The 11,324-nt window shown below is 39.2% G+C and overlaps 1 long non-coding RNA gene and 1 pseudogene across 1 annotated transcript; both read left to right on the top strand.

The window, feature by feature from the left end:
- Positions 1–1,501: 1,501 nt before the first annotated feature.
- On the top strand, positions 1,502–2,436 carry LOC125096130 (ATP synthase subunit gamma, mitochondrial-like; annotated as a pseudogene).
- Positions 2,437–4,793: 2,357 nt separating this feature from the next.
- On the top strand, positions 4,794–8,061 carry LOC125096138 (uncharacterized). Its single transcript, XR_007126080.1, has 3 exons — positions 4,794–4,905; positions 6,250–6,375; positions 7,697–8,061. It is a non-coding gene; the product is annotated as an uncharacterized LOC125096138 (long non-coding RNA).
- Positions 8,062–11,324: the final 3,263 nt, after the last annotated feature.

Below are 11,324 nucleotides of genomic sequence, written 5' to 3' on the forward strand. Positions count from 1 at the left end.
AGAAGTCTCTTCAATAAATGGTGCTGGGAAAACTGGACAGCTATGTGTAGAAGAATGAAACTTGACCATTCCCTTACACCATACACAAAGATAAACTCGAAATGGATAAAAGACCTCAACCTGAAGCAGGAATCCATCAGAATCCTAGAGGAGAACATAGGCAGTAACCTCTTCGACACTGGCCACAGTAACTTCCTTCAAGACATGTCTCCAAAGGCAAAGGAAACAAAAGCAAAAATGAATTTTTGGGGCTTTATCAAGAGCAAAAGCTTCTGCACAGCAAAGGAAACAGTCAACAAAACAAAGAGGGAACCCACAGAATGGGAGAAGATATTCGCAAAGGGCTGCTATCCAGGATCTATAAAGAACTCCTCAAACTCAACACACACAAAACAGATAATCATGTCAAAAAATGGGCAGAAGACATGAACAGACACTTCTCCAATGAAGACATACAAAGGGCTAACAGATGCATGAAAAAATGTTCATCATCACTAGCCATCAGGGAGATTCAAATCAAAACCACATTGAGATACCACCTCACACACGTTAGAATGGCCAAAATCAATGAGACAGTAAACAACAAGTGTTGGAGAGGATGTGGAGAAGGGGGAACCCTCTTACACTGTTGATGGGAATGCAAGTTGGTGCAGCCACTTTGGAGAACAGTGTGGAGATTCCTCAAGAAATTAAAAATAGATGGGGCGCCTGGGTGGCTCAGTGGGTTAAAGCCTCTGCCTTCGGCTCAGGTCATGATCCCAGGGTCCTGGGATCGAGCCCCGCATCGGGCTCTCTGCTCAGCGGGGAGCCTGCTTCCTCCTCTCTCTCTCTGCCTGCCTCTCTGCCTACTTGTAATCTCTGTCTGTCAAATAAATAAATAAAATCTTAAAAAAAAAAAAAAGAAATTAAAAATAGAGCTTCCCTACGATCCTGCCATTACACTACTGGGTATTTACCCCAAAGATACAGATGTAGTGAAAAGAAGGGCCATTGGCCAACCCCAATGTTTATAGCAGCAATGGCCACAGTCGCCAAACTGTGGAAAGAACCAAGATGCCCTTCAGTGGAAGAATGGCTAAAGAAGATGTGGTCCATATATACTATGGAGTACTATACCTCCATCAGAAAGGATGAATACCCAACTTTTGTATCAACATGGACAGGACTGGAAGAGATTAAGCTGAGTGAAATAACTCAAGCAGAGAGAGTCACTTATCATATGGTTTTGCTTATTTGTGGAGCATAAGGAATAACATGGAGGACATGGGGAGATGGAGAGGAGAAGTGAGTTGGGGGAAATTGGAGGGGGAGATGAACCCTGAGAGACTGTGGACTCAGAAACAATCTGAGGGTTGTGGAGAGGAGGGGAATGGGGGGTTGGGTGAGCCTGGTGGTGGGTATTATGGAGGGCATGTGTTGCATGGAGCACTGGGTGTGGTGCATAAACAATGAATTCTGGAACACTGAAAAGAAATTAAAAAAAAAAAAATTAAAGACCACCATGTTCTCTCAGGCGGGCGTCGCTCTGCTCTCGGGCTGGACAGTGCAGCCGCAATGGATCCTAGTTCGAAATATGGCAACTTTAAAAGATATTACCAGATGACTAAAGTCAATCAAAAACATCCAGAAAATCACCAAGTCTTGAAAATGGTAGCAGCAGCAAAATATGCCCGAGCTGAGAGGGAGCGGAAACCAGCTCCAGTGTACAGGATAGGATCTTTAGCTCTGTATGAAAAAGCTGATATTAAGGTGCCTGAAGACAAGAAGAAGCACCTGCTTATCAGTGTGTCCTCAGATCGAGGGCTCTGTGGTGCTATTCATCCCTCGGTTGCTAAACAGATGAAAAATGAGGTGGCCACTGCTCACAGCAGCCAGGAAGGAAGTCATGCTTGTTGGAATCAGTGATAAAATCAGGGGTATACTTCATAGGACTCACTCGGACCAGTTTCTGGTGTCCTTCAAAGAAGTGGGAAGAAAACCTCCTACTTTTGGAGATGCATCTGTCATTGCCCTGAACTGCTAAATTCTGGATATGAATTTGATGAAGGGTCTATCATCTTTAATCGGTTCAGGTCTGTTATCTCGTACAAGACAGAAGAAAAGCCCATATTTTCCCTTGAAACTGTTGCAAGTGCTGAGAGCATGAGCATCTATGATGATGTCGATGCCGACGTGCTGCAGAATTACCAAGAATACAATTTGGCCAACATCATCTACTATTTGCTAAAGGAGTCCACCACGAGTGAGCAAAGTGCCAGGATGACAGCTATGGACAACGCCAGCAAGAATGCTTCCGAGATGATTGACAAACTGACTTTGACGTTCAATCGCACCCGCCAGGCTGTCATCACGAAGGAGTTGATTGAAATCATCTCTGGTGCAGCAGCTCTGGATTAATGAAAACCAAGTTTCATCCTCAGACAAGAGGTAAAGAAGGAAAATTCAGCCAGCTGACTTTATTTTTAGCTTACTGCTGTCCTTGTCAGAAGAAATTTTTGCCATTGTTTAACCAATAAAGACAGCAAGATGTTTGTAAATTATCTTACAATAAACAACTTACCATAAAAAAAAATAAAAAATAAATAAATGCAGAATCTCAGGTCCCTACATCTGAATCTGAATTTTAACAAGAATCCCAAGTGATTCATATTCAAATAACAGTTTGAGAGGCAACTACTTAAATCCCTTCCCTGGGATTAAAGCCTGAACTCCCTGGGAGGCAAGGACAATATTGGGTCAAGTAAGAAAGCTGACAAATAATAGGACTTTTGATAATGATGCCATCGCTTTGATGACCTTACCTTTGTGACTGGGCCCAACTGGGAATGCTTGAGTACTTTCTCTAAGGAAGAGCTCTCCCTTAGGAGAGGCCCTCCCTCCTCACTGCTTCGGAGATACAAACTTTGGTGACCTGTCACTTCTATTTCAGTTCAACTAACCATGGCTGAGGCTCAAACTAAGAATCCACCAGACTATAGGAAATTTTACACTGCTACACATGTAAATTATATGTATTTCACATATATTTTTATATATTTATATTTATATTTCATATATTTCACATATATTTTACATACATCCATAACTGTAAACATACACTTATTAAAAATAAATGTAAAATATATTTTTATTTAGTCAATGTTGATTTAGTACCTATTACTTACAAAATACTCCATGATGGGCTATGGGAATACCAAAGTAAAACAAGTCTCTGCCCTCAAAGGAAGCAAATGGGACAAGTAGGGATCTTTCCAGGACAGTTTGAGGAAAGAGTCAAAAGATTCCCAAACAAAGCAGTCTTCCTGCAGTTTGGAGAAGCCACTATTAAATCTTGTCCCTACAGCCTCCGCATGCCTATTCTCCAGGTGGAACAGCCTGCTTCCATTTCCATTCTTCTACATTCTTACCCACCCTCTAAGACCAAGTTCAAATGCAAACTGAGGAGTAAAATCTGCCCCAATCCTCTCAGCTAAATATGCTTTTGATACTTTAGAACTCCCTACATATCCTGCCTTGAGACAGATTATGTATGTTGAGACCTTATGGGTGGGGGATAAATCATTTGTAAGCAAAGAATGTATTGTAGTCAGTCTTCTTGGATTCCCCCTAGGGTCTAGCTTGATGTGCCATAAATAGTTTTTGAAGAAAGAAACAACACTATTAATGTTTCCCTATTCAGGAAATGTATCAGCTTTCTCAAATCATTGTCAGAGTGAACATGAGGGAGAATGCTGAACACTGCTAGGGTAGTTAGGAGGATTAGGCACCTCCCCCCGCAACCCCGCAACCCCACCACCACCATTTTTCTATGGTCAGATTGGTTCTTTCACACAGAAACAACACCCTCATTAGTGATTAGTAGTTGTTAATTCCAGCTGAATGGAATTTCATCAAGTTGTCAGCTGGATAGAAGTGGGCTGGCTATATTGCCTGATAGTATTTAAGAAGACTCCTACCTTAATGGATAGCACTTTCTATGCCTGGTTTTCCCTAAAGCTGAGATGGCATCCCAGGCTCAGAAACCTCTCTGCGAGGAGTGTAGGATTGCTGTTAATTTTGTAGCATCTTATCAGCTGAATGTCAGTGATGCTTATTTTACTATGGTTAGTATGTGTTCTCGAGGCATCGTGAGGAAGGTTTCGTCTCTGGTTTGGGTGATGACATATCTTCTATATCCTTAGTAATGGTGGTTATGGCTGTGTTTGTGATTTCATACTAGATGACACCGTAACTTAGTAGCTAGGGTTTTGCTGTGCTATGACCCAATGATTCAGAGCTGCGATTGCAAACTATGGGAGATAATAGGGAGAATCTCAGTTCTTTCCTGTGGTTTCCCAATGCAATATGGGCCTCAACTATGTGGGAAGACTGAATAAACAATTTTTCATCCATAGAGTACTTTAGAGTTAATGTAGATTATTAAGATTGATGAAGTAGATGGGTATTTAAAATGTCAATTTACACTGAACTTCTGCCAGGAGTCCACATGATTACTGGAAATAAGTATGTCAGGTTCACAAGTCTGACCCCTAAAAAGGCCATAATGGCCTAAGATTAGGCACCAGCATATTAAAATCTGGGTACCTTTTCTTTGAGATAGCCTGGGCCTTCTGGAATTCAAAGGACAAACTAAGGAAAGAACAATGAAGGCCCCTTTCAGACAACCACAGAAATAATGAAGTGAGCTTCTATAAAATTTCCAGTCTTGAAATTCAGCTTCTCTGACCTCCATTCTGTTCCCATTCTCACCCCCTGTTCCAGACCTGTTACTATGATGAAGATTCTGATGCGCCTGTTTATGTGCCCTTTTTCCAAGACCAAGCAGTGGTGAAGCGAGAACATGCAAAGCAGTTCATAAAATATCTAAAAGACCGTCAAAGTAGAGTCTGCCTTCCGGTGACTAAGGTGACTATGTAACTTTGTTATAATGATCTCCACATGGCCTTTGCTGCTGGGTCTAGAAAAGTCAATGATTAGTTACCACCTAACTTCTAAGGTTACTTGTTTTCTGTTTCTTTCTTTGCTTTCTTTTCTTTCTAAGATTATTTATTTGAGAGAGGGGGAGAGGGAGAATGATCAGGGGAAAAAGCAGAGGAGGAGGGAGAGAGAATCTGGAGCAAATTCTGTGCTGTGCGTGGAGCCTGACATGAGGCTCAATCCCAGGACCCTGAGATCATGATCTGAGCTGAAACCAGGATTTAGATGCCTAACTGAGCCACGCAGGCATTCCTGGTTACTTATTTTCTTACATGGAATTATAGCCACTGACTTTAAGGGCAAGAATGTATCTCTGTAAACTCTTCATATTATTGTGAGTAAATCATAACCACCAAATGCTTGTTTGATTTTTCTTTTGTTTTGTTTGGGTTTTCTTTTCTTTTTAAATTTTTGTTTATTTCAGTAATCTCTACATCCAGTGCGGGGTTCGAACTCATGACCCCAAGATCAAGAGTGGCATGGTCTTCAGACTGAGCCAGGCGGGCGCCTCTTGTTTTGTCTTGTTTTGTTTTTTTAATGGGCCAGCAGCACTAGCATGACCTGGGAACTTAATAGAAATTCAAATTCATGGGCCCAGTGGGACAAACTGATTCAGATTCTCTAGGCAGTGGAGCCCAAGGAATAGTGGCTTAACAACTTTCCAGGTGATTCTAATGCTCTGCATAGTTTGAGAAGCTCTCCCCTAATGGCCTCTTCCTAAATGTGTTAGCATCTTATAATAGATCTTTAGTCTAATTCAGATACATGTTCAGGTATTTAATATGGCTAAGTCTTCAAAACAGCAAAACAAATTCTTTTTCATTAGGACATACACTCCAAAGAAACAGTCTAAACTTTATTGGGGGGTATTACATGTAGAAACATCCCTAGTTACCTGATGGGTTCTTTTAGTTCCAGCTTTGTAAAGAGAACTAAATGTCTGCTAGTAACAGAACAGAACCACCATCACAGAATTCCAAAGCTAATGTAACAGCGCATGTAAGTGTGCTGATGGTAACCACACTTTGCAACACATTAAAATTACCTGGTGAGCTTTTGAAAGTCTTGATTCTGAGTTTGACTCCATATCCATTAAGCCTGAATTATTCATGTCTGAAAGCCAGACATGAGTATTTAAGATGCCTTGCTGAATCCATTGTGCCACAAAACTTGGAAACTATTAGCCTGTGTAAACCTAGTCATAATCCAACCCAGGATATAGGGTGTAACAAGGCTGAGGTAGAAAAGTGACTCCCTTGTTCTCCTCAACAGAGGCCTGACACAGAGTACTGGGGAACTGACCGGGAAGCTATCGTGATTGCTCTGGAGGTGGAAAGGAACTTATACAAGCACCTGCAAGAGCTGAAGAACTTGGCTTCTAAGAATCGTGAAATTGATGTAAGTAGTTAATTGGTTCTGAAAGCAGGGTTATCTTTCACTTCGAATTGTGACCTACTTCTAAGACATGGGTCTGAAACCGTGGATCCCCCAATATTTGCTTATTTCTCCCTGAAGTAATTAACTTATTTCTGGAAGTTGGTTGAGGGGGAGCATAGGTGTGCTGGAGAAGTGCAACTGAATTCAAGATCAAGAAGACTTTCCAGGAATAATATGCTCAGATAATTAAACAAAACAACTTCTGTTGCTGGCTTAAAAATCTCCTAGACCAAAAGGGCTTAAATTTTAATGAATAACAGAATCACCTGGAGGATTAGTGAAATAAACTGCTGGGCCCTATCCCCAGAGTTCAATTCAATTGGTTTTATGTGGTATCCAAAAAATTACATTTCTAACAAGTTCCCAGGTGATGATGTTACTGGCCAGGGGCCACATTTTGAGAACCACTATCTTTGAGTGTCCTTGAAAAACTGAATATTAATGGTGACTTCTTGTCCTATAAATTTTTCTGAAGTCTTCTTGATTAATGATGAACACTCCACCTTGTAGTGGTAATTTTCTTACCAATCCCCTACCTTCTCTGGGTCAGCGGGAAAAAAATGTCCTTAAATGAACGTTATCGACCCTAAATGCTATTGGATTCACTGAAGAGTCCTGAAGAGATACCTATGACCTAAGCCTTACACCAGACCACTTAAATCTAAAACTTAGGGAATGGGGTCTGGGTGCCTACTCAAAACCTCCATGTGATTCAAATAAACAGGGTGGGAAAGCCATTACACCAGGAGATCATTACTTAACCTGTACTTTTGATGAGATGCACTAACACTCATATTCATTAAAAGTGGATATTTGTTTTCACCTGGAGGTCTTGAATGTCTTAGATCAGTGCTCTTTGAATTTCAAGGTGCATACGAATAGCTTAGCACTGTCTTAAAATCTGGTTTCATAGGTCTGGGTGAGACTTGAGAATCTGCATTTCTGACAAGATCCCAGGACTAGGGCGCCTGGGTGGCTCAGTGGGTTAAAGCCTCTGCCTTCAGCTCAGGTCATGATTCCAGAGTCCTGGGATCGAGCCCCGCATCGGGCTCTTTGCTCAGCAGGGAGCCTGCTTCCTCCTCTCTCTCTGCCTGCCTCTCTGCCTACTTGTAATCTCTGTCTGTCAAATAAATAAAATCTTAAAAAAAAAAAGATCCCAGGACTACTGGTCCATCTACCAACTATAAGTTGGTAGCAAGATCTTGGGTCATCTCCCATTGCAGATAAGGTCTTTAATGAGTCCTCCCCTATCTTTTTTTTTTTTTTTTTTTTTGTATTGTAGCTCTTAGAATTCGTGAAAATTTTCTTGAATAAACAGAAAAGGAACATAAGATATCTGCAATACCAGCATAGCTATCAGGAGGAATTAGAAAGGCTGTCTGGGAGGGAAAGCACACCTGAACAGTTTTTGGAAACATGGGGTCAAGAGGCTTCAACATCTGCAGGCCGCACAACAAGTCTTCCATAGCAGTAGCTCTCGAAGGCAGCTACTTAAGAATCTTGATCTGTTTGACAGAAGACTGCTTTCCTTTTAATCTAGTATCCCAATCTTCACTGTTGTACATGGAAATAAATTTGGTTTTGCATTACAATTTTGTGTTAAAGACATTGCTATTGGAGTACAAGAGGGTTATTTCCATCATTGAGAGTTTGGTGAAAGTTTCTCAAGGACAGGGGGTGCGTTAGACTTGAAGGAAAACAAAATAAAACAAAAACAATAAAAAATTAAAAAAAAAAAAAAACCCTTCCCTTATTGTCCCAAGGACACCCAGATGCCCAGTCAGGATTTGATCAATTCAACCAGTCCAAGTGGATGTAGTAGAAATTAATTTCCTTAGGTCTTATTAAAGCTCCCCTCCCCCTTAAATATAACTTAAAATATACGTATTTTAAGTTTACAAAATAGTAGGGTTTTCTTCTAATTAAATATAAAGCCAAACTTGAAAACAAGAGCTCTTGGGTTAGAAAAGGTGGCTCCTACCTAAAAGTGGACAGCGGACAGGCAGCTGCAATCCAAATGTCCTTTCACAGCTGGAGGTAGACTTAGGAAATAGGAGATTGGTACACAGGAAATTAAGGCACTGAAGACAGTATGTGGATACCCTTACTCACACAATTACGGGCCCAACACATACTAGGATAATTGCTTTAGGAGCAAATAATGAGTATGTAAGCTTGGGTCAGAGCCAAAGACCTCATGTAATTAGTATGACCTGAGAAGAAAGGTGGCTCTATAGGATTGTGTAGTTGCTCCAAAACTTACTATATTCATGGCCTTGAACATTTTTTTACCTCACTCATTGACTCAGTTTAGTTGTCTGTAAAGTGGAGTTAATTGTATTTAGTTCATAGTTAATGAGATTAAACTGTAAAATATCTAGAAAAGTGCCTACTCTGATTATGTATTCCAGAAGTTTGTAAAATAGTGCCAATTCTTAAACTTGAGGAAAGCAACAACATGATAGAAGCAATTACAATGACCAATCAGTGAGATTGATGCAGAATCTTAAAACATTTAATCTTAGACAAAAAGGAGCCTGAAGCAAGAAAAAGTGGTCATAAGAACCAATTAGATACCATGAGGTAAAAAGAAATAAAGTTAACAAATAGACTTATATTCAAGCATAGCCAATCAAACAAGTGATTTAAAAGTAAGCTAAGAAATTCTCAGCCAAAAGAATAAAGAAATTTAAGATATTAAGACATACAGTTCTAACAAAAGCTCTAATTAGAGCTCCAGGAGGAAAGAGAAATTAAAGTGGTGGGGCAGGGGAAGATCCATGGTAATGAAATTTTAGAGTATCAAGGATTAAAAAGTCTCCCACAAAAGGATATCACTTAGAATGAAAACTGACATATTAATAACAGCTTTCTCATCAATATTAGATGAAAAGAAAAAATTGGAGAAATCCTCAAAATGCTGATGAGGAAAATAAAAGTTCAGGCTGAAATAGACCTATTCAGATATAAAAATATTGAGTTCACGGAAGCTTCTAACCTAAAGTAGGCCTTTACTGTGAGTGATATTGTTTTAATGGCAGAAAAGAAAGGCATACAGGACCAATGTAATCTGGCTGATAATTAATTTTATATAGTACTTTATGCTTTAGTAATTCCAGTGAGGAAGGGAATGTTCCCTGGCAATAATGAACCACATAATAGATTTTGTTACCTACCTTTTCACACTTTTTCTACAACTTCCTCTTTTTGAGAGCCACTGCCATGATTAGCTTGTCACTGTTGGAGAATTACCTGTTCACAAAGCATTCTTGAATAAATTACTACTTTTATAATTATTACTAACTTATATAAAATTTATACCTATTAATATTGCATATTCACATTAAAATCAGGACTAAGACAAGATTGCTTTAACCTCAACGCTACTTTGTATATTGCTGGAAGTTCTCAACCAGGGTTTCTTAATCTCCGCACTGTTGACATTTTGAGCCAAATGACTTTTTGTTGTGGGGAGATGTCCTACACATTGTGAGATATCTTGCAGTATCACTGGCCTTGACTTACCAGATAGTTGAGACAATCAAAACTGTTTCCAGACATGGCCAAATGTCTTCTGAGCAAGCAAATTGCTCTGCTTGAGAACCACTATTCCAGATAATGCAATAGAAAAACTAAAGGAAAAGAAGCTATATATGTGTAAAAAGACTTACTTAATATGATATAACTAGAACTGAAAAACCATTATAACTTATAAGAAAGTTTAATAATGTTGCTGGATAGAGGATAAATATCTACAACACAACCTTTCCCATATATAATCAGTAAACAGAAAATATTAAAAATATATTTTGTGTTTATAATATCCACAAATACTTAAAATATCTAGTAATAACCCAAACAAATGCAATTTGAAATCTATATGAAATAAAAATGCTTCCTGTAAGAGATAAAATAATGAATTTGAATAATAGAAAGAGGAGAGAAAGATCAAGTTTGTGATGCCTCCCAAATCAATGTATAGAGATGAAAGCAACTGGGGTCATAATCCAACAGGATTGGGAGGGCTTGGACAATTTAGTACTAAAGAAAAATCTTCATCATGGGGAAAGCCATGGGAACATACATAAAACTTGCTTAACATCATTGCAAACTACAAACCAAGACCACAAGGAGATACCATCCACTACATACTCATTAGAGGGACTAAAATTAAAATAGCTGCCAACATCATACCTTGGTGAGGTAAAAAAACATTTGAAGCGCCCACACATTGTTGGTGAGAATGTAAAGTGGTGTAACCACTTTGGGAAAAGGTAGGGCATTTTCTTTTAAAACTAAGCATATATCTATCTACCCATGAATTTTTGGAGAATACAATTTAGCCATAAGAAATGATATTATTGACTAAAATTGTATAGAGAAAGCTATAGAGAAAAGAGAGTAGGAAGAAGTTACAAGTTAACTCACCTGATGCTCCTCATAGGAATCAATAGATAGTATCTGAATAAAGAAGGTTCTAAGGGTATTATATAAAGTTCTAATTATAAATGGAGTTTTGAGTGGCATGGTCAGTTGTCACCTGATTCTTGACTTTGGCTCAGGTCGTGGTCTTGGGGTCATGGGGTTGGCACTGTGTCCAGGTCTGTGCTCAGCATGGAGTTTGCTTGGGACTCTCTCTGCCCCTCCCCACTGTGCAGGCTCTCTTTTTTTCTCTCTCTCTCTCTAAAATAAAAGAAATTAATCTTTTAAGGATAGTCTAATTATAAAGGCAGGTACTAGAATAAAAATAAAGAACTATAATTTTTAAAATGATAGCCTCCACATTGGAAATATATATAAATATAATATTCACATGTACAATTTATTTTGTATCCCTTAAATTAGCCCTCATTTTAGTCCTAGTTCTAATGTTCACCCCACCATTCTGATGAAGTTTCACCTGATCACCT

Source organism: Lutra lutra, chromosome 1, assembly GCF_902655055.1.
Source record: "Lutra lutra chromosome 1, mLutLut1.2, whole genome shotgun sequence".
In the NCBI taxonomy this organism is placed as follows: domain Eukaryota; kingdom Metazoa; phylum Chordata; class Mammalia; order Carnivora; family Mustelidae; genus Lutra; species Lutra lutra.